Source organism: Quercus robur, chromosome 11, assembly GCF_932294415.1.
Source record: "Quercus robur chromosome 11, dhQueRobu3.1, whole genome shotgun sequence".
NCBI classification, from domain to species: domain Eukaryota; kingdom Viridiplantae; phylum Streptophyta; class Magnoliopsida; order Fagales; family Fagaceae; genus Quercus; species Quercus robur.
Genome location: NC_065544.1, coordinates 41,091,773 through 41,116,042, shown reverse-complemented (window position 1 = coordinate 41,116,042; position 24,270 = coordinate 41,091,773). Strand labels below are relative to the sequence as shown.

General features: G+C 33.1%; 1 long non-coding RNA gene across 29 annotated transcripts; it reads right to left on the bottom strand.

Moving 5' to 3' along the window:
• Positions 1-2,486: 2,486 nt before the first annotated feature.
• On the bottom strand, positions 2,487-22,334 carry LOC126707628 (uncharacterized). Of its 29 annotated transcripts, none has more exons than XR_007649019.1 (5): positions 10,811-22,334; positions 10,673-10,717; positions 9,806-9,866; positions 6,842-9,514; positions 4,599-5,848 (listed from the first exon to the last, which is right to left on the bottom strand). It is a non-coding gene; the product is annotated as an uncharacterized LOC126707628 (long non-coding RNA). The 29 variants fall into 29 exon arrangements; XR_007649029.1 differs by having other exon boundaries at positions 6,842-7,456; XR_007649017.1 differs by having other exon boundaries at positions 2,487-5,848; positions 6,842-13,432; positions 13,561-13,627; positions 13,821-22,334.
• Between the last annotated feature and the right edge of the window lie 1,936 nt (positions 22,335-24,270).

Sequence of the window (24,270 nt, the reverse complement as noted above, 5' to 3'; positions counted from 1 at the left end):
TTAAGGTGATGTAAAATCTACATGGTTTTGCCAACTTCCCCCTTACTGTCAAAGTCAATTTAATTTTTATATATGTGAGTGTCTCTACTTGATCTCGAATTCCAAATTTTTTTTAATGTTTAGAAATTTATATATTTTTTTAATTATTGAATTCAGAGTTTCTTTATATGTATGTGTGTATATATATTTATGTGTGTGATGTAGTGAATTTTGCTTTCAATTTTTTTTTTTTTTGTTTATAAATTTGGGATGATTACTTGGGGTTAAAGTAAAAAATATAAGTGCAATTTTGATCATAATTCGTGCAATAATAGGTTTTTTTTTTTTTGATACAAGATATAATTTCTACTCTAACATAATCTAAATGTATATGTGTGTGAAACTTCCTCCTGGAGACTTGAACTCTGACCCTTGCCCCCTACACCCCACAAGCATTTATATTTGTAGAATGACCACCGCACCTAGGGTGTTAGTTGTTGATATTAATTTTATGCTTATATACATTAATTAACAAAAACATCTTAGCATGTCTTTTTTTAATGGAGAAAGAAAAAAGAAAATCTTAGCATGTTTAGTGTTGATATTAAATTGACACTTTGAGATGCAAAATTTAGGGTTGTTCACCGAACCGCACCAAAACCGCCCGCAAAACGGCATAACTACACTGCATCGCATGTAACAATGCACCTCACCACATGATGTAGTGCAGTTTGTAGTTTTATAATAAGAAAATCGCACCGCACTGCACTCCCTCTATATATTAATATATTTATTTTTTTAATATTAAATATATTATCAATAGTTTAATAACCCTAGTTTTCAAAAAAAAAAAAAGTTTAATAATTCTAGCAAGTGTTGATTAGGAAAGGCAACCTAAAATAAAGAAAAATTAGCTCAATAGTTTAAAACTTGACTCAAAACAAAAGGAAAAATCAGTTTTGAGCTAGACAGGAAAAACTCAAAATTTGAAAAATATACTGTTTTCAAACCGTCCAAATCCCATCTTATACATCACACCACACATGTGACCGCAAAAATGAGGTACGGTGTGGTTATAGTTTTGGCTAAACTCTAAATTGCACTGCACCACAATGCACATGTGACCGTAAAAATGAGGTGCGGTGCGGCTATGGTTATGACTAAATTGTGGTACTAAAAATGGTCCAAAACCGCACCGCACTGCGAACACCCCTAGATGCAATGACTTTGTTATAATTAAATAAAAATGTCATTATGCTAGTATGTTATAATTATTATTTGTTGATCTTGACCATACTTCACCTTAATTATTATTTGACCAAGTAAAAGTTATGTCTTCCTTTGACCAAGTATAGCATTTCTCTTTAATTATTAATTGGTTCTCCTCAGTAAAATTATTCATGTTATAAGTTTGTAACCAAAACCACAAGATTTCAACTAATTTTAGTTAAAAAGTACAACTTATTTGTTCCTATTAACTTCTTTAAATAAAGTAACAAAAAATATTTTAGTAAAATATGCAGCCTACTTTTTATTAATATCAAATTCTTCATATTCAAGCAATGGCATCCTTCTTTTTTTTTCTTTAATAGTCCGCCTATATAAGTTTAGCAAATCAAACTAACTATTAAGGTAAATTCCAATCATACCTCTTGAGGTTTGGACTAATGCCAATTAGGTCCAAAACTTTTCAAAACTAATCAATTTGATCCCTAAAGTCAATTTAGTCTCTAAAACAATTGAGAAAAATTAGCTTAATTAGGGGTGGCAAAATTAGACACGACTTGCAAACCCGACATGACACAAAACGAAATTAGCAGGTTATGGGTTAAGGTTTAATGGGTTCGTATCATATTCAGGTTGACATGTCTAACTCGTTTAATAAACGGGTTGGGTTAGTGTTCAGTATATAGAACTCGTTTGACCGTTTAATTAATGACATTTTACCAATATACCCTTTAAACTCTAGGTATATAAACTTATTAGTTGTTGTGGTTTATTTTCTTTGACATATTGTGATTGATTATTTGTTGGGATATGCTTTAATTTTGAATGATTATTTGTGATGCAGTTACTCGTTAGTTTTGAATTTTATATTAAAAAATATTTATTTGTTTGTTTTTTTATATATATTTTTTTTTTTTCATTTTGATAACACGACTAACCCATTTAATAAATGGGTCGTGTTAAAGTTGAGGAATCTTGATCTGTTTAATAAACATGTCGGGTTAGTGTTGACATATATAGTCGAAAACTCATAAGTTGACACAACATGAACTCGACACATGAATACGAATTGCCACGCCTAAACTTGATTGTTTAGGGACAAAATTGGCTAGTTTTGAAAAGTCTTAAACCTAGTTGACATTAACCCAAACCTTAGTTATATTAATGAAATTTACCCTAAATATTATTTATAACTTGCATGGTATATTTCTCTTTTTTAGAAAATTGCACAGTTTAACTCAGACTTAACCAAAAAAAAAAAAAAATCAAATCAAATCAAATCAAATCAATCTCTGCTGATAACCTACCTTATGACTAGCTTATTAATGAAAATCGTGTTCCATTCATGTGTATTTACTATTTATGACTAGCTTATAACCTACCTTACAAAAGTCCTTTCCATGGAAGGCAATATTATTCATAACTTCACAATAACTAAAAGAGCATTACTAAGGGGACAAACTTAACCAGCCTCTACACACAGTTGGATATACTCTTTCTCCTTCTAGTTGCATCCATTTTTCTACTTCAATCTTGAAGTCATCTTATCGTGGCATACCGCCTCTTCACCACTAGAGTCATTCTACTAGAATATAGAATACTATCAACTCACTGATGCTATACAGTTGGAGCTGCAAACCATACAAAGATAAGTCACTACGTTTCCATATTTCTAACTCTACATTATTGAATACATGATTACTTCAAATTTAAATAAATATTACTTTATTTCAACTACTATTACAACTATTAATCAAAGTTATTATATCAAACACATATTATTTATTTATTCAACCATTATCATGATTCTTAGACTTCGGACTTTACCCATTTTATAGGCCTAAAAATACGTCGGAAGTCATTGGATTACGTGGTTCAATGTCGAGTTACGGACACAACTCCCAAACATATTTGGGTCTAGCAAGGTCACTCCTCCAATGGATAACACGTGACCAACTGCGAAGAACAGCCCCTAATAGGAATTTAATAAGATTCACAGGAATATGAAATTGCTATGTTTGGTTTATTTTTATTCTTAAGAATCTTATAGTAATTATTTATTTTTCTCAAATTATCGTTACATTTATAAATACAATATCAAGTCATTTTTTTCCTCCAAAAAATAATGAGAAACAAAATATAAATTATAAATCATGGTAAATTCATTGAAACTATAGTCTAACATTTTTGAATGGCATATATAATACAAAAATAATTATTTAGCTAGATTCTTGTTCTCCACAAGTTTTATTAATAGAAATAATATATTTTCTTTTAGCATCAAACTCAATTCCAAATATGAGATATAATAAGAGAAAAAAAATGTAATCTTACAAACAAACATGACATTGAATACAGATTATAGTATGCCCAATATCTTTCTTTTTATATATATAAGTGAAGGAGGGGTGGTTTTAAACCTGAAAATGTCATTAAAAGTTACAAAATGTTGTCATCTACCAATTCAAAAAATAAACATATTCAAGAAGCCGCACTTGCTTGCTATGACTTTTAAAATCTTTTCTAAGAGTCAAAAGTTTTAACTTGCATGATATTTTATGTTATTGAGAAAACGTGAGACTATTAGAATGTTTTTTTTTTTTTTTTTTTTTTTTTTTTTTTTTTTTTTTTTTTAATTTCTTTCTTTCTTTCTCTCTTTGCTAGAGGAGCCCATTAGAATGATCATTGTCAAAACCTACCCTTTATACATTGATGATAATTTGTGTACTGGAGAACTGCACAAAGAAATTAAAAATATTTAATCATTTGTGCTTGCTAACCTGTTTGACAAGTGCTCACCTTGGTGTACTTTGTGACAAGATTTTCAAAAAGCCTTATTAGAGGTCTCAAAAGTCAAATTCAAACAAAGAGAAACAAAATTATATGGTCAAACGTCAAATTGCATAGTTCTACCTCTATAACTTCATAAAACCCATAAAAAATTTGTGTCCTTACTCCTTAGGAAGCTGAGTAAGAAGCATTTCATGTTAATTTCTTTCTGTATCATTCTTTCATCTCTTGGAATTGAGGCTAGTAAGGAGCCACCAAGAACTGGCAAACACTTGGTGCTAATTCATGGTTCATGCCTTCAAGCTTGGACCTGGTACAAGCTTGTGACACTGCTAAAATCCTCTGGTCACAATGTCACTGCAATCGACTTAACTGCTTCTGGGATCAACCCACTACAAGCAAATGATCTCCAATCAAGTTCTGACTATTTCAAGCCCTTGACAGAATCACCATACCGACCAAAACTCCAAAACTCATAAGAGGTAGAGCAAATGACCAAATTCACGATTGAAATCTCAAGTTCTAAAAAGTTGTGATAAGTGCATGGTAGTTAAAAAGGGAACCAGTGCTAATGTTATGAATTATGATGCAAATACCATGACTCAAATTAAAACCGTTTAATTCACATAAAGCCAAAGTGCCAAACACTGCCAATCACAGGACAAAGCAAAAACATGTATTATTCTACCTCCACAACCAAATTTGGGTCACTATCACCATCAATCAACCTTTCCCATACAAGTAAGAGATGAGTTTCCACATTTGAATAATAGATGAGTTGTCCCACATAGAATGATCAAAACTAAACAAGACTGTTGTACAAAGGGAAAAGAATTGCACTGGAAGTTTCACACTGTCACAGGCTGACACTAACAAGAGGAAAAGAGATCTTATTGCAGAATCAAACTTCCGCCATTAAGTCCAAAAAAAATTTGCTTCCTGTAGACAAAAAAAGAGGAAGAACTCATCTCTACAAGATAAATACAAGAAAGTCAAAATCACTTTCACCTCCTGTAAGCAATCAAAATTAAATTATCAACATTGTATTCAAAAAACCACAAAGAGAGCACCACCAGCTTATAAAGACGCATGTGTTACTCAGTGCTCAAATAATAGTCCAGAATAACAAAGACTGAAGACTAACAACTTGGTTCAATATTCACAGGATCAGCCCACTCACTTTCTATGATGAGGAAATCAATCGACAATAACCTAAGATTACAAATTATGACGCAAGTTTTCCATATAATTACCAAAAAGCCCAACTCATAAGGAAGCATAAACCTATACCTTAAAAGGAATTTAAATAGCCGACATGTTTAAAGCAAGCTACAACTATCTTACACGACTACCCAAAGACAATAAATCACCATATCGACCAAAGCTCCAAAAACCATAAGAGGTTTTAATGAATAATGAAATAATCAATTATCTTAAATTCTAAAAAGTTGTAATAAGTTCAAGTAGATGGCAGTAACAAACATGTTGAGCAGTGCTGGAATCAGTTAAGACTACAGAAATGCAGACTGAAATACACACAATACAAGAATCAAGCACCCAACAATAAGAGAAAGGAAAATTTACTTCTTTGTGCCACTAGAGAAGACAAACCAGATCAATCTATAAAACCAACTTTGCAGCAACAAATGCCTTAAAAACTGCCAAGTACCAAAATCACTAAAATAAATTAAAATGGAACAGGATCATATTCAAGGGAAAAACTTCAAATAATAGAAGGTGAAAAGGAACGATAAAGACATAAGATGTTACACAAAATTTGTTGCTGCAGTATATAGTTGTGAAATCTTCAGACTGATAACAAACTTGGTTCAACATGGGATGCATCTGGCTACTGCAATTTAGTAACAAGGATATCAATCAAAAAAATCTATGATATCCAGACACAAAAGTTAAATCCATGTTTTTCAAAAAAGCTTTATAATCCACTAAAAAACCGAAGCCTAGAAAAGCAATCACAGGCCGAAATATTAGTAAGAATTAAATCAAGAAGTTCTTCCTAATAATTCAAATGATTATAGGAGACAAAAACGAAAACAGGAGGAAAAGAGATCTTATTGCCAAATCAACTGCTGCCCCGGGGGGGGGGGGGGGGGGGGGGGGGGGGGTGGGGGTGGAATCAAACTTCCTGTAACAAATAAGTAGCATCGCCAGATTAAATCCAAATTAGGTATGAGGCAAGTATCACTAAAAGCAGAGATTAACAACAGAAACAAGACACTAAGACAAATGCACAAGCACTGAATGCAAGTGCAATCCCTCAGTGGTGCCGGCATTAATTTCCCACAAGAAAAAACTATAAATACATGCATTCCAAGTTATAAAAATATATTTTTTCAAAGAGGAAAGAAAAAAGAAAAGAAAAGAAAAGAGCAACACTACTCAAAACACAAAAGCATATGTATGATTGAAAATAGACAAAATCAAATTAGCCTTAGTTAAGGCACCACAAGTGAATCTGCAATACATCAAACCCAAACAAATAGATAAATCCACATAATGCAGACAGATGATACACACAATCCTGTCTCAAATTAAAAGAAAACAAACTGAAATGTGTCCTTCAAAAAATAAAAGAGCAAAAGATAACAAGAATAAAGAGTCAAGAAAGTTGTTAAAGAGGAAATTACCCTTTTTTTTAAATAAGTTTAAAGAGGAAATTACTGTCAATCTAAAATACAAAAGCAAAAAGGTTAAATGATAAATAACTATAGTCAATATAAGCCATTAAGTTATTTATCAAAAAAAAAATATAAGCCTTTTAAGTTATAATAAGGGAAATGTAAGTTTACATATTTATCCTCCTATACAAGAGAACCAAACTGACCTAGATGCCAAATTTGCTGCAACAAATGCCTTGAAAAGTAGCCAAGCACCGAAATCTACAAAACAAATTGAACAACCAGGAATAGTAAACACATTCGAGGAAGAGTATATCAAAAGATTTATAAGAGAAGAACGAAGATGAAAGAATAAAAGGAATTTTCAATTGTTGCATTCAATCACACAGCTCAAGCACCATTTTTTAAGCAAGACTTTTACAAAAACTCTGTTGCTCAAGTACAAGAAAGCCCAAATCACAATTTCCCCTCCAGCATACATATCAAGTTTAAATAATTAAACATTTTTGTTTCAACATTCAAAACAAATGTAGGAGCTAGGAAAGTACTTGTCACAAAACCACAAAACAAACAACACCAACTTATAAAGAAGTCTTGATGGCATCTGCTCACTCATTTTCTCTGACTTGGAAATCAATCAGCAGCATATATAAATTATATGAATAATGATGCAAAATTCAAAGACAGTTAAAAGCATTTAATTCATAGAAAAACCCAACAAATGCCAATTACACAACAAACCAATAACCTATATAATTCTCCCTTGGCAACGAATGCATTGGCATCGATCAACCTGCCCCACAACAATAAGAGGAATCTACCTGTCCAATACCAAAAGAAGCATGATCAAAATCCCAAGTCACCCATTGAATAGGAATTCAAAAATATCTTAATCTAACTTAAACCTCCACCACTCAAATGAAGAAGAAAATTTAAATCTATCTACTCCTTTCAGAAACCAATGCCAAGAAATGCAGGCTGATGAACTTAAAAAAAAAAAATACAAGCAGAAACAATAAACCTCAATTGTAAGCAGTAAGGATTAGAATAATGAATCAAAAGAGAATAGAGATTGCAATCCGGAATGACCAGATTGATGATTTCAAGTCCTAAAAAGTTGCGATACATGCAAGCAAAAGGCAGTAGAGAAAGGGAACAGGTTCACATGCCAAGAATTTCTGTAATTAGTTTAAAACCACTCAACCGCAGCCCGAAAGAAACACAATCCAAGCACCCTGTTTCTTTCATAAAAATACTTTATTTTTTTAGTGCCATAATTACCAAGCCAACCAACAATAAAGGGAAATAAAAATTTACATATTTGTGCTCGAGAGAACAAAATTGAATTAGAAAAACCGACTTTGCAGCAACACACATTTGGAAAAAGTTCCCAAGGACCAATACCTAAAACATAAGTCAAACAAGTAACAGGAGCAAGTTCGAGGAAATGGTATATTAAAAGGACTCATAAGCAAATTATGAGATCAAGTGAAAAAGGAGCAAAAGATAAATAGGATACAGAGTCAAGCAACTAGTAAAGAGGAAATTACTCCCTTTTTTGAGAAGCTAAAGAGGAAATTATTGTTGATCTAAAATACAAAGGGAAAAGGTTAAGTGATAAATAACTATAGTCAATATAAGCCTCTTAAGGTACTTATAAAAAAAAAAAAAAAAAAGCTTTTTTAAGTTATAATAAGAAGAAAAGCACCAATAAATTCTAAATGAAAATAAATCACAATACTGAACAAGCTCAAAATTACATAGGTTGTAATTTAACAAACTGATGATTTTAAGTTCTGAAAAGTTGTGATAAGTAAAGTTGATGACAATAGAAAATGGAAGCATGACAAACATGTTGGACACAGCTGGAGTTGGTTGAAACCGGAAAAATGCAGCCTGAAATAAACACAATCCACAAATTGGCATTTCAATGGGGAATTTTAATATTTTATACACATAACCAACCAGCTAACAATAGAAGAAAAGAAAGTATTAAGTTAGTTAAAACCACACAAATAAAGCCTGAAATACATACAATGCAAGCACCAATTTTCTTTTACAAAGTAAATCCAGTGAGAATTTTTCAAATGCACCAGGAATTGCAATATTTGCAAAAATGACTAGAAGAACTCTTCCTTACAAGGTAAATCTTCTACTTTTTTGTCATTCAAAACAACCATGTTTGATGCTGGCTGATTTTATCTTATATGAATGCCCGATGATGATATTGATGACCTTAGGTTCTTTACAAGTAGTAAGAAGTGCAAGTAGACAGCAGTAAAAAAAGGAACCCCGACAAAAATGCCAAGTAGTGCTGGGATAAGTTAAAACCAAACAAATGAAGCCGGAAAAACACACAATTCAAGCACCAATTTTCGTTTACGATGTTAATTTAATTTTTAAACCCATCGTTACCAGCCAGCCAACAATAAGGGATTGTGCTCCTATATAAAAGAACCAAATCGATCAAGAAAAGCCAACTTCACAGAAATGAATGCCTTCACAGAGTTGTCAAGGACCAAAACCTATAAGTAAATCAAACAAGGAATAGCGTAGTATCACATTAGTTGAAACACCATATTAAAAGACTTATAAGCAAAATGTGAAATTTAAGGAAAAAAAAGAAAAGAAAAGATTTTTCTAATGTTGCAGTCAACACAGCCCAAGTTTCAATATTCAGGTCACACTAAGATTATAATTCTGGCCTACACAAATAAGAGGCATTGCCAGATTAAGCTGTGAATTCACTATTGAGGTTGCCAACACATAATGACCAAAAATACAATAAGACAGCAAGATAAAGGGGGAAGAATTGCAATAGAAATTTCAAACCCTCACTTCGCTAGACTGGGAATTACAATCCTTCTCGAAAATGAAACCTAGGAAATTCAGTCACAAACCCAAGTATTAGATAGAATTTTTTTTTTTAAAATGTATTCTTAAAATTCGTATGCTTGAAGGAAAGGAAAAAAAAGGGAAGAAAAAGAGAGTTTATTGCCAAATCAAACTCAGCTGCTTAAGCTGTGAAGCACCAGAAAACAAATATCTCGCTTCCTACATACAGACAATGTGACAATCCAAACTAGAAATAGAACTGCTAAAAAAATATAACCAGGTTCCACTAGAAGCAAGAAAACATCAAGAGCAACAAGACAAGAAGACAAACGTACAGTTACTACATGGAAGCTCAAACCCTTCGTGGTGCAGGCATTGACCTCCTACATGAGCAAACTGAAACACACAATTCCAGCTACATGGTTTAGGACAACTTTAAATTATAAGATATTTTTTTTTTTTTTAAGAAAGAATAAAAAATAAAAATAATAATAAAGAGCAAGACTACTCAAAGGCATGTTTCATCGAGAAGCAACAAAACAAAATCAACCCTAGCAAAACTAACGCAAATGCAACACCACTTAAATTAAATAAAACCTGACAACAGAGACTGGGAAGCCATCCAACTCCAGTAATAAAAATGTGGATTATTATATTACAAAGAAAGAAAAGAATATATATAACAAAAAACAAAGAACCTTTGAAGGGTCAAGCAAGTAGTTAAGGAGTATTAGGATCAAAAACAAAAACTAAAACACAGAAGCAATAGAAGCCTGTTCTCAACCCAATTTCAATCCAACAAATTTATTTTCTAACTCATATGTCGTAACTAACACCAATACTTAAAACTTCAAATTACAGGAAAAGAAAATAATGAAATCAAGATATAAAGAGAGATTATTGCCTAAGGTCCACCATCAAACTTTGTCACCCAAGTTAATATACAGCAAAAAAAAATTTAAACACAAGAATTGGGGTAACGGAGCCATAAACCCCAAAATATCCCCCCACACAGTCCACCTGTACAAACCACATTGATAGAAGTTTTGATGGCATCTGCTCACTCATTTTCTCTAACTTGGAAATCAATCAGCAACATATACAAATTTTATGAATAATGATGCAAAATTCAAAGACACAAATTAAAAGCATTTAATTCACCAGAAGCCCAGCCAATGCCAATTACAAGACAAACCAATAACCTGAATAATTCTTCCTTGGAAACAACAGTATTGGCGTAAATCTACCTGCCCCACACAAAAAAAAAGAATAATGACATTCAAATAATAAAGGAGCTTGCAAAAATGAAACAAAGAATTGTGTGGGAACTAGGAATGTACTTGTCATAAAACTACAAAACAAACATCACCAGCTCTTAAAGAAGTCATGCTTGGAGATGGATGGCATCTGCTCAATCACATCCTATGATTAGTAAATAAATCAATAACATGCTAATTTTCGAATTATGATTCAAATCCAAAGACACAAGTTAGTCATTTAATTCCTAGAAAGCCCAATAGTGCAAAGCATAATCGATACTATTCTAACCCAGCAACCATAGTTGGGTCACGATCACCACCATCAATCTACCTGTATTCCAATAATAGGCATTACTGAATTTGAACTAGAGATTACTTTTCCAAGACAGAATAACCAAAAATTAAACAAGATTGCAGTACAAAGGGAAAAGAATACAATGAAAGTTCAAACCATCACCGAATGTTCAAATTCGGTCACTTCAGCAACCAAGTACCCAAAAAAAAAAAAAATCTGCTTCCTGTACACATGTTAGTGTTGAGATTTTAACATACACTCCAAATTGCAGCAGTTGCCAAAAAAAAAGACAGAAGAACTATTCTCAACAAGACCAATACCTTCCTTTCCTGACAATTAGAGCAGTAATGTTTAAAGAATGCAACTCATACATATGTGATTGCCCAGTGATGAGCTCCAAAAAGCATATGGTTATAGTGCAAAAAGACGAAACTGATGATCTTAAGTTAACTAAGGATATGATAAAATGCAAGTACTTGGGAATCAAAAAAGGAACTGACTTTCTACAACCTTGCCAAGCACCCTGGATAAGAACTTGCAAAACCTGCTCTAAAAACACTGCTTGAAACACCTACAAAAGTAGACGAAACAGATCCAAAGAACAAATTCAAACAAATGAAGATATAAAATTAATACTATTTTAAGCCCAAAAGAGCACCGGGATGTGAACTAATGTATGGAAGATAGAGTAAGGTAGCTAATACGGACAAGGTCCCAATAGAACTTCTGAGCTGTGTCTCTACAAGATAAAAGATGATCCATTTTGTATAATGAAAGAAAAAATAAGACAATAAAATCACAGAATTTATAGAACATGGCACATAATGGTGCCTCAGAAAGCATAACCACATATGAGGTTAAAAGACAATAGAAAGAACACTAACAAAAGATACTATACCACATAAATGGGCAAGGAAAAGTCTCTTGCTAAATACTAAAACTAACCAAAGCACCACTATGCAAGACCTAATCTCACTTCCCCAAAACCATCTTTCAAAAGACTAACCACAAAATTGTACCTTCAGTGGACCTGGGAATCAATGAAAGATAAAGTGCTACATTCATAAAAACAGATTGCAAGAATCAAAAATAACCAATGAAGTACATGACACCAAGAATTTGAACATAACTACTATTACATCATGCTTAGCCAAAGAAAGAAGCCTCAATTTAAGAATTCTACAAAAATAAACAAAAACCAGGATATTCATTCCTGGTGCCAAAATTTAAGGAGTAGACATTTTTTGTGACTACACACAGTTTTGAGATGTAGACAAATACTTTCCAAGGAATTCTCAATTTTTCAATATAGCAAAACTTTGACATAAAATTTTAGCATAACTACATATAGTCATATACTGAATTAAAAAAATAAAATATTAAAGCAAGCATGAAAGAAGGAACACCAACGCCGTTGCATAAAACAGATAAAAATAAAACAGATAAAAAGAATTCAGGCAAAAAAAAAAAAAAAGTTTCACATGAACACAATACAACTCTTAAGGATCTAATGACCAAAAACATTATCAGTCAATATAGTGGAACCTAAAAGGCCTCTGAAAAAAGCAAACGGAACACCAAATTAATCCGTTATCGGACTGATAGGGTAACTGAATAAGTGCACCACTCATTCAATGCAAAGGAGCACAAATTGTAAACCAAAGCAAGAAATTTATCCACGGGAACTGATATATTATTAGTTCTCTCCACTTCAATCAAATTTACACAATTTGTGGATAACGCTTGTCTTTATAAGGCAATTTGATAGTACACATGGCACTTAAGTGAGATAAATCCAACAACATAATGGCATCACTTTCCATGAGACTCCAAATTGGATATCCCCACAATCTGGAGATGCCCACCAAAAGAAAAAAAATTATAAAACACCATAAAAAAAAATAATAATAAAGAAACAAAAGAAAAACATAGACCCTCACTATGGGAAGAAAACACAAGTGCCAAACAAGGCCATAGTACCTTCAGCATCCAAAAGGAGGTGTTAAGGTAGGAGATGGTCATGCTCTATTAAGTTATCAGATTCCATCACCAGAATGAGAAGAATAGGTGCCAACCGGAACTGGGAATTGCAGAAAGATGGAGAAGCCAGTTGGGAAATAAAACAAAAAAAGGGTGCACACACAAAGTAAAATAATATAAAAGAATGATAAGAAATATATGGTTTGGAAACAACATTGACAAAAGTACAAATAAGACCATTGAAAATCTTGATATTGCTTTTGCAAGTCTGGAAAGAAAAGCAACTAGTATATCCCAAAAACTATGACCAAGCCTTGGGAGAGCTTTTGGGTTCATGCTCCATTTTATCCCAACATTAACAGATTCCTCTAACACAATAAAAGAGACTTAGTGCTGGACAGAAGAGAACTCCAAGACAAGGGGCACTCCTGCAAAAATAGAAGGAAAAAAAGGGGACCAACACAGACAAATAAGAAAGCATAAGTATGACATTCATTGACCCATATATATGTTTATACCAGAATTTATGCTAAACTTTTAGTAACCTTTTACGTACTTCTTTCAAAATTATTGTCATCGAATTGTATTTCCCCACAATATCTCTGCAATGCTCCCCATTGTGACTGTCCTTTTTCAAAAAGTTTAAAAAAAAAAAAAAAAATGGACTGTGTGATTGCTTTTTAATGGAACTCAATCTCCATGATCTAAGAGTCAATGATTCTTTACATTTTTAGCTTTCCTATGTAAAAGTCTCAAGCTGTCAAGTCATGCAAGATTTAGATTGTTCAGGCAATATCCTGAAGGTTAGGACCATACCCAAATCTCACATTCCAAAATCCTACTTTGGCCAGACCAACACTGGATGATGGCCTTTTTTATGTATCTTTTGGTTTTGTAAGTACCTAGTGTCATCAACACAGTTTTGTAAATACTTGTTGCAGAAGAGTTTCCCCTGCTATAGACAGATCAAGATTAAAATAATCAACATTGTACAAACAAAACAACAAAATGGACATCAACAGCTTATAAAGAAAAAAGTCAATCAGTGCTCAAACCATGATGCAATTCTAGAGACATAAGTTCGATCCATGTTGTTCCAAGAAAGCCCAACTCATGAAAATCATAACAGGATAAAAGCAAAAACCTGTATTATTATTCTCTCGTAATGATGGTTACTTCGTTAATTTACCTGTCCCACAACAATAAGAGGCATTACCATATTCGGATTGAATGAGAAAAAAAAAAAAAATTAAACAAGCCTGAACAGAAGAAAAATAATTGCTAGGGAAATTTCAAACCATCACCCAGGTGGTATGTTGAATTTATGGCTGTCCAGAAACCCAAAGCCTAAGAAAAGCAGCCCAAGTATTATAAAAAATTTAAAAAGCCCAAAATTGTATAGTTCTTATGATTGCAGGAGAGAACAATGAGGAAAGAGAGCTTATCACTATATCAAACTCAGCCACTTCTACGAAGGACCCAAAAAGAAGACGCCAATTTTTGTAGACTTATAAGGAATAGATTTTTAACATGCCCTAAGAATGACAGAACAAATAAAAAGAACTAGAACTACCATATTTCAGTAGAATCCAACAAATATAAAGATAAATCCTTGTAACACATCATATTTATGATTGAAAAGAGAAAAAATCAAATTAGCCTTAATTAAAAGGCTACAAGTGAACCCCATTACATCAAACCCATACAAATAGATAAATCCAAATAATGCAGACTGATAATACACACAATCCAGTCTCAAATTAAAAGAATACAAATCGAAATGTGAAATGTGTCCTTAAAAAAATATATAAAAATAAAAAAGCAAAAGATAACAACAATAAAGAGTCAAGCAAACTGAACAAGATGCCAAATATGCTGCAACAAACGCCTCGAAAAGTAGCAATTTAATTTCTCTAATAAGATTAAAGAAATTAATTTTCAAAATCATTTATAAAATGACCCATCTCAATTATTAATGATATAAAATTCAACATAATTTGCCTTTAAGAAAGAATGGAAAGATGCTCTATCAAAAAAAGTTTAAGGATGACAATGAAATTGAAGATACAATGTGACATTAAAATAAAATTCACGTAAAATATACTAAATGTATTAATGTGTTCTTATTTTTTGATGTAAAAAAAAATATGATGTGCAAGAGGTTATCTTTAGGAAAGAAAAGTAAAAGTAAAGATGAACAAGCCATTGTATCAATCTACAGAATCAATAATTCAAGTGAACTTGCGAACTTTTTTAAGGGACTCTTCTCCAATGTTAGTAATTGTTTCTTTTCTTTTCTTTTTTTTGGTGAAGATTATTTGTCACTATTTCTAACCTGTGTAATAATAGAAATCTTCTGTAGTAAATGAAAATTTAAATATGTTGTACAAGAGATTATCTATAGGAAAAAAAAAGTATTTTTAAGAAGATTTCTATTCGTAAGCCTTTTATTTGTTACCATTTCTAACCTACCCAAGTGTAATAATAGAAATATACTATTTTTAATAATTTTTTTTTCCACCAATCGAACTAATATGCCATGTGCTTAATTTTTTCCCCCCATTTTAAACTTCAGTTTTTTTTTTTTTCTTTTTAAGGAAAGGGGGGGGGGGGGGGGGAAGTCTTGGTTGGACATGGATGGCATCTATTCAAACATTTCTATGACCAGGAAATCAACCAATCAACATACAATTTTAACAAATAATGATGCAAAAACCAAATATATAGTGTGGGGGTTTTTTCCCACGCACACTCAGCTCATTGTCTGCTTTGGAAAGCCAAGCCTGCACAGATTTGTCCTCATCCCCGAGTGTGAAAATTCAGGATTTTCACCTCAGGCCAAGGGCTTTTCCTTGTAGCCATTTTGGCTTGACACCTTTGTCTCACATCGGTTGGAGAAGTGCCCCACGCATGCCTTATAAGCCCATGGAGCAAGGCATGGTGTACCACTCACACATTAAAAGAATTTGATTCACAGAATTTTTACAAATAATAATGCTAAGACCAAATGTGTAAGCTGAAAGAATTGGATTCACAAAAAGCTTAAGTCATGCCAATCATAGGACAAACCAATAACCTGAAGAATTCTACTGGGCAACCACAGGATCAGCATCAATCTACCTGCACCATACCAATAAGAGATTACCACATTCAAATAAGCGATGTCCTTGCAAACATAAAATGGCCCCAAATTAAACCACATTCAGCATCAATCGATCTCTATAGAAGTTTGGTGCAACAAGGAACAAGGAACTAGTATTCCTTTTGAGGGAACAATATATTAAAAGATGTATGCACAAAAAGTGAAAGCAAGAGAACAAGAAAAGAGTTCTAAATTTTAGACCCATAATTACCAGCCAGCCAACAATATGGGAAAGGAAACTTTACATATTTATGCTCCAATAGAAGAAACAAATTGATCTACAAAATTGTAGCAAAAAAAAAAAAATGATCTACAGAAGCTTGCTGCAATAAACACCTTTAAAAAAATAAATAAACCACGCACCCAAATCTATTAAATAAATGGAATGAAGTCATACCTTGACCGTTCTTAATCTACCTGTCCCTCGACAAATGCCTCAAAAAGAAACCATGCACCAAGTCATTCCTAGAAAGCCTAACTCATGTTAAAGGATGAACCAAAAAAGCTGTATTATTTTCCCTGGCAACCATATTAAGGTCAAAAACTTTGTTAATCTACATGTTCCTCAATATCAACAGGCATTACCACATTCAAATTGAATGACCAAAATTTAAATAAGAGAAGACAAAGAAACAAGAAGAATTGCAAGGGAACAATCCAAGTTAACAAATTACAATGCATACCAATGTAACTCCCAAAAAGCCCACAAATGCCAGGAGAAGAGAAAGCAAAAGCTTTCCGTCATAAACCACATTCAAGACACACTACGATTATAATTGTGGACTACAGCAATAATAAGTATGCCAAATTAAGCTGTGAATTCATTATTGAAGATGCCAACACTAATGACCAAAAATAAAATCAGACAGCAAGAGAAAGGAAGAAGAATTGCAATAGAAATTTCAAACCCTCACTTCGCAAGACTCAGAATTATAGTCCTTCTCGAAAATGAAACCTAGGAAATTCAGTCACAAACCCAAGTATTAGACAAAATTAAAACAACAAAAAATGTATCCTTAAATTCTAATGCTTGAAGGAGAGAAAAACAAAGGGGAAGAAAAAGAGAGTTTATTGCCAAACTAGAAATAGAGCTTGCTAGCACAACATAACCAGGTTCCACTACAAGCAAAATAACATCAATAGAAACAAGACTACAAGACAAATGTACAAGTGCCACATGAAAGATTACCTACATGAGCAAAATGAAAAACAGAATTCCAGCTACATAGTTTAGGATAATTATAAATTATAAGATTTTACTTCTAAAGGAAAAAATTAAAAATATCATAAAGAGCAAGACTACACAAAAGCATGTCTCATCAAGAAGCAACCAAACAAAATCAACCTAACTAAAGTACCACAAATGCATCACCATTTAAATTAAAAAAACTGACAAAGTAGACAAGCAAGACATCCAATCTCCAATAATAAAAATGTAGATTAAAAGAATTAGTCCTTTTTTTTTAAAGATTACAAAGAAATATATAAATATATATATATATATATATATATATAAAACAGAAAACCAAAAACCTCTTTAAGGGTCAAGCAAGTAGTTAAGGGAGCATTTGGATCAAAAGCAAAAACTGAAACACAGCTGCAATAAAAGCCTGTTCTCAACCCAATGTCAATCCAACAAATTGTTTTTCTAACTCATACATATCTTACTCCAATACTTCAAACTTCAAATTAAGAAAAAAAAAATAATGAAATCAAGACATAAAGAGACTTATTACCTGAGGTCCCCCATCAAACTTTGCCACCCAAGTAGATATACCACATGAAAATTTTTAAACACAAGAACTAGGGCAACAAAGCCATAAGCCCCAAAATATCACCCCCACATAGTCCAACTATACAAACCACATCCATAGAAGTTATAACTTTGAAACCTATACAGAAGAGACAAGGAAGCATACACGTACTGTTCTGGAATTTAAAAAGTAGTCATGTTTAAAGAATGCAAGTATTTAACCTAAATGATTGCCCAATAATGAATCACAATTTATTATTTATTTTTCACAATATAGATCAAAGTTGATGGCAATAGAAAAAAATGATCTAAAGTTCTAAAGTTGTCATGAGTGCAAGTTGATGGCAATAGAAAAAGGAACCAGGACACTTGTGATGAGCAGTGCTAGAGTTCATTAAAGTCAACAATTTACAGATTGAATTTTAATTACTTGAAACACATAATAACCTTCTAGTCCTTTTTCTTCCATATTCTCCTTGAATGGAGCTAAGTTTTACCTTCAGGAACTTCTTTGTCCCTCCCTGTTCTTCTTGATCATTGTAATTTGGGTTACTAATTTCTGCCACTACAGTACATTTCCACTGTACTTGGTTGGCTATTCCTTAATAAAAAGTTCTTACATTATTTATCAATAAATAAATAATAACGTGCCAGACAACGATAAGGGAAGAGAAAATATACATATTTGGGCTCCTAATAAAGAGGATCAAATTGATCTAGAAAAGTAGACATTGATCCAACATACATGCCTTAAAAAATCTGCAAAGAAACAAAGTCCATAAAAAAAATTAAACAACGGACAAGATCATGTTCAAGGGTAAAAAAAAAGTGAAATCAAAAGAGGATGATAATCAAAAGACTTTTAACACTCTTGCTGAAAAAGTAATCATAATTTTTCCACCTGTGGACACATCGTGATTAAAGTCTTTGAATTAGCAATAGATAGCAGGACATGATGAAACTCCATTGTTTAGCACAAACTAGAGAAACATTCAAGCAGAAACATTAATCTTCACATGTTGGGCAGAGAATGATGAGATAAGTTGATAAAAAGAGATTATTGCCATAATCCTCATATAAAAATTCAAGACTTCTATGCACTTTGTTGCACAACTAAATCACCATTTCCCCTGCTGTAGAAACATCAAGATTGTAAAATCACAACTTCCCCATCTGTAGATACATCAAGATTCAAGAATTCTTACTACCAAAAAATAGCAAGATATAATAAACCTCTAGTTGCAGACTGACAAAAATGACATCGATGATGAAATAGACAACAAATAACAAAATGAAGTTGCAGGCCAACGAACTTAAAAAACACACAAGCAGAAACATTATTGCCTTAGGTCCTCATCAAACTCCATCCCAAGTAGACATATCATACCTACACATATTAAACAGATTAATTTAGGGGTAACAAAATCATCAAAACCCTCCTATCCCAAAAGCATGATCCAACAATACAAGAGAAAACTACATCACTATGAAACCCAACCAACTAACCTGTAGAGGAGGTATAAGGAAGCACAGACCTAAACTTCCCTTGTATTTAGAGAACAGTTATTTTTAAGGCATGTAGATCTTATCTTATCAATCTGCCAATGACAATAAATCAATATTGACTATGATGAAAATTCAAAGCCCAACTCATGCAAATCACCACAGGAACTACCCACACTGATAAAAGGTATTACCACATACGAATTAGATATAAGCTTGCCAAAATAGAATGACTAAAGTCAAACTAGAAAGCAGGACAAGAATTTCAATGGAACTTTCGAACCCTAGTTGATTGAGACTGGAATTTATAATCCTCAAGGAAACCAAATCCTAAAAAAAGCATATATTGCCCATTATTAGAAAACAATAGGGAAAATATCCATATAATTCATATGATTGAAGGAGAGAATAAAGAAAACAAGAAAGAAAAGATTTCTTATCGCCAAACTAAACTCCATCACTTAAGTTGCCACCAAGACAACAAGACTTAAGCTGCCAAGCACCAAAAAAAATTTCCAATGAGATTTTTTCACATGCACCTACAATTGCAAAAGTTGCATAATGAATAGAAGAACTCTTCCATACAAGGTAAATCTTATATTTTTCTGGCATTCAAACAACCATTTTTAAAGCTGGCAGCTCTTATCTTATATGACTGCCCAATGACAAAATTAACGATCTTAGGTTCTTAAAAGTTGTAATAAGTGCATGTAGATGGCAGTTAGAAAAAGGAACTGGGACAAAAATGCCAAGTAATGTTGGGATTAGTTAAAGCCGAACAAATGGATCCTAAAATACACATAATGGAAGCACCACTTTTTTTTAAGCACAAATTTTTTTTTATACAATGTTAATCTAACTTTTTAAAACTGATAATTACCAGCTAGCCCACAATAAGTAATTGTGCTCCTATAGATAAGAACCAAATCAGTCGAGGAAAGCCAACTTCACCAAAACAAATGCCTTATAACAGCTATTGAGGACCAAAACCTATAAATAAATTGAACAAGGAATAGTATAATATCACAGTTAGTGGGAACACTATATTAAAGGACTTATAAGCAAAATGTAAACTTCAAGCCAGTATGAGTTTTCTTATTGTTGTAGTCTACACCGTTTAAGTTTGAGAAAGATTTAAGACTTCTACACAGACTCGACTGCTCAAGGACAAGAAATCCCATATCAGTTTCCACTCCTGTAGACAGATCAAGATAAACAATCAAACATTGTCCACATAAAACAATAAAATCCAACTTATACAGAAGCATGTCATTCAGAGCTCAAATATGAGTCCAAAATGGCAAAAACTTCAGCCTGAAAAATGGACTTGGTTGGACAATCTAAGGTTACGAACTATGACGCAAATCTTTCAGAACAAATTAGCTCCTTGGTAATTGAAACCTATGATGCAAACCTTTCAAACTCTTATCAAAAGAACTATGATGCAAACACCTTAACATAGCTGCTGAGGACCAAAATCTATAGAATATTGAAAGACTTATTAAAGAAGAAAAACGTGAAATCAATAGAATAACAAAAAGATTTTATTTTTATTTTTTATTATTATTAACAATTTTGACTGCTGTACGCATATCAAGATCAAAATGATAAAAAAAATTGTCCTCACAGAACTACAAAACGAACGTCTCCAACTTCTGAAAAAGTATATGTACCTCAGTTGATAAATATGAATCCAGAATACTTCAGACTAAGAACACTATCTTCTTACCCACTTTCTATGACACAATCAGCAACAATCTAATATTATGATACGTATTTCCCAGAAAGCCAACACCAATAAGAGGTTGTTACCAAATATTGAACCAGACGAGATGCAATGGAAGTTTCAACCCTTACTGAGTGAACCAGAATTTATAGTCCCCTTAAAAACCAAAGCCTACAAGCAGTCACAGGCCAAGTATTAGAATTGATTAAAACAAGCAGAAAACTATCCCTATAATTCTTCTTCAAAACAACAAAAAAAAAGAAGCTTATCGCCAAATCAAACCCCTGCCAAGGACTCAGAAATTTTCTTGTAGTTGAAATTTTTAACATGAACTCAGAATAGTTCTGAAAGGAAAACTCTCTTCCACAAGAGGAATACAAAATAAAGCAATAAATCAATACCGTCTCCCTCTGCAATTTCTCCAAAAAACAATGACCACTACTTGAACGAAACCTAGGTTAACCCCCTAGAAAACCAGAGAGATCACAAGAGTCATACACGATAAAACAATAAATCAATACCGTCTCCCTCTGCAATTTCTCAAAAAAAGATGACCAGCTTCTTGAAACCAGAGCTATCAAAGCAAAGAAAACCAGATCTATCACCAAGGTATACAAGAGAAATCCATATAATTCTGAAATTCCTGTAATTTCTTGAAACAAAACCTAGAAAATCACCGCCAAGGTATTGAAAGAAACCCTAATTTGCAAGTATTAACATGAATCCATGTAACTCTTGACAGCTTAAAAACAGAGCGATCACTGGTCGCAAACGTATACAAGATACCATATAAGTCAGAAATCCCTTTGCAAATTCTTGAAAGAAAACCAAAAAAATCGCCAGGTATTGAAAAAATCAAAACCCTAATTTATAAGTATAAACATAAATCAACGTAACTCTGAAAGCTTAAAACTCTTTTCTACAAGATAGAGTCAACAAAATCATATCCGATTTGTAACAAAGAAAACCTGAATCTCTGAAAGCAATCATGGACGAATTGAAAGATATCATCAACAAAATCATATCCGATTCGTAACAAAGAAAACCTGAATCTCTGAAAGCAATCGGTACCGAATAGAAAATCTTACAAAAAAAATAAAAAGCAAGTTATGATATATGAGGAGGGTTGGGTGGGTATATATAGCAAACTTGGTCGGCGAAATCCAGAGTCGGTTTCCGCGAAATTCAGAGTCGGTTTCTTTTTAGCGCGTTTCCGACTCTGACTTTGACTTGGACTCGTTGGCTTAAAACGAACGCATTGGTTTTGTGAGTTGACACGTGTCTTGTTTTCTTTCGTCTTCACTTCTGTAAAGTGATTTTTTTTTTTAGCATCATTTTTGTTTTTTGTTTTTTGTTTTTTTTTTTTAGTTTTTATAACAATTTTTGTAATATTGTAGTTAGTCTCGAGTTGTAAGCAGTGGCATCGGACATGGAAAAAAAATCCGCGTGCTCTATTCTTATCCAGCTAGATCGTCTTCTTCTATACTTCTTTGAAGCTCCAGGTTGTCTTCCTCTTCCTTTGTTCTTCTCCGAATTTGCAGATTTTCTTTCTTCCTTCTTCTTCTTCCTCTGTTCTTCTTCGTATCTGGTTTTTCTGGGTTTTTTAAAAAAATAACTATAAAACACATACTATATTATAAGTTAGACAAGGTTTCAAACTAATTGCATTTCTAGCAATTCGAGTCCAGTGAACTCAATTTACTCAAAAAAATGACGTGGACAAAGTAGGAAATCGAGTTTGCTGAACTCGATTTCTATACATAGAAATCGAGTTTAATAAACTCAATTTCTGTGTATAGAACCAAGTTTAACAAACTCGGTTTCTATACATAGAAACCGAGTTTATTAAAATCGATTTCTATGTATAGAAATCGATTTCAATAAAACTGAGAATGCTCATTTCTGCTCAAAAAATCTCAACATTACACCCAACAAAAAAAAAAAAAAAGAACATAAGACCCAGAAACCACATAGAAGATCAACCCAAAAACCACATAGAAGATCAAATGAGAAAATGATACCGGTTGTTGGGACGGCGACGGCGACGGAACGGAGGGGCGACGGCATCGGAGCGGAGGGGCGATGAAGATGGTTTTTGTCGGCGGGTACGGGTGCTCGAAAGAGAGGTTCGGGTTGGATCGGATCTCACCGTTGGAGTCGTCGAGCTGGACTATCTCGACCCGGTTGGGGAACTGCTCGAGGAGGCTCGCGATGGCGGTACTTCTTGTCGCGGCGGACTCTCCAGTTCATGGCGTAGACGTGCCACGGTATATTTCTGACCGCTTTTGTTGCTCGTCGGCCCCTCCGCTCCGATGCCGTCGCCCCTCCGTTCCGTCGCCGTCGTCGTCCCAACAACCGGTATCATTTTCTCATTTGATCTTCTATGTGGTTTTTGGGTTGATCTTCTATGTGGTTTCTGGGTCTTATGTTTTTTTTTTTTTTTTTTTTTTTTGTTGGGTGTAATGTTGAGATTTTTTGAGCAGAAATGAGCATTCTCAGTTTTATTGAAATCGGTTTCTATACATAGAAATCGATTTTAATAAACTCGGTTTCTATGTATAGAAACCAAGTTTGTTAAACTTGGTTTCTGTACACAGAAATTGAGTTTATTAAACTCGATTTCTATGTATAGAAATCGAGTTCAGCAAACTCGATTTCCTACTTTGTCCACGTCATTTTTCTGGGTAAATCGAGTCCACTGGACTCGAATTGCTAGAAATGCAATTAGTTTGAAACCATGTCTAACTTATAATATAGTATGTGTTTTATAGTTATTTTTTTAAAAAACCCGGTTTTTCTGCTTCTAGTTTTATAGAACTTGAGTTCAACGTGAATAAATTGTTCCATTTCAGCAGTCCGAACTCTAGTCTTCAGGGTCTGAGTCGGTCACCGAACTCGAGTTGCACATACTCGAGATGCTAATTAAACGGTTTCAAAATTGTGCTTACTAACAAAATAGTCTCTGAAAATTATGCCAGATGGCAAATAACCCCATTGTAAAGTCTAAGCACCTCAATAACTATTAAGGACTCGATTAAGTCATCGTTAATTTAATTTTAAAAAAATTAAAAAAAAAAGTAAATTATACTAGCCCAGCACCCCAACAAGGACTTCGTTCATCGTTAATTTTATCTATATATAT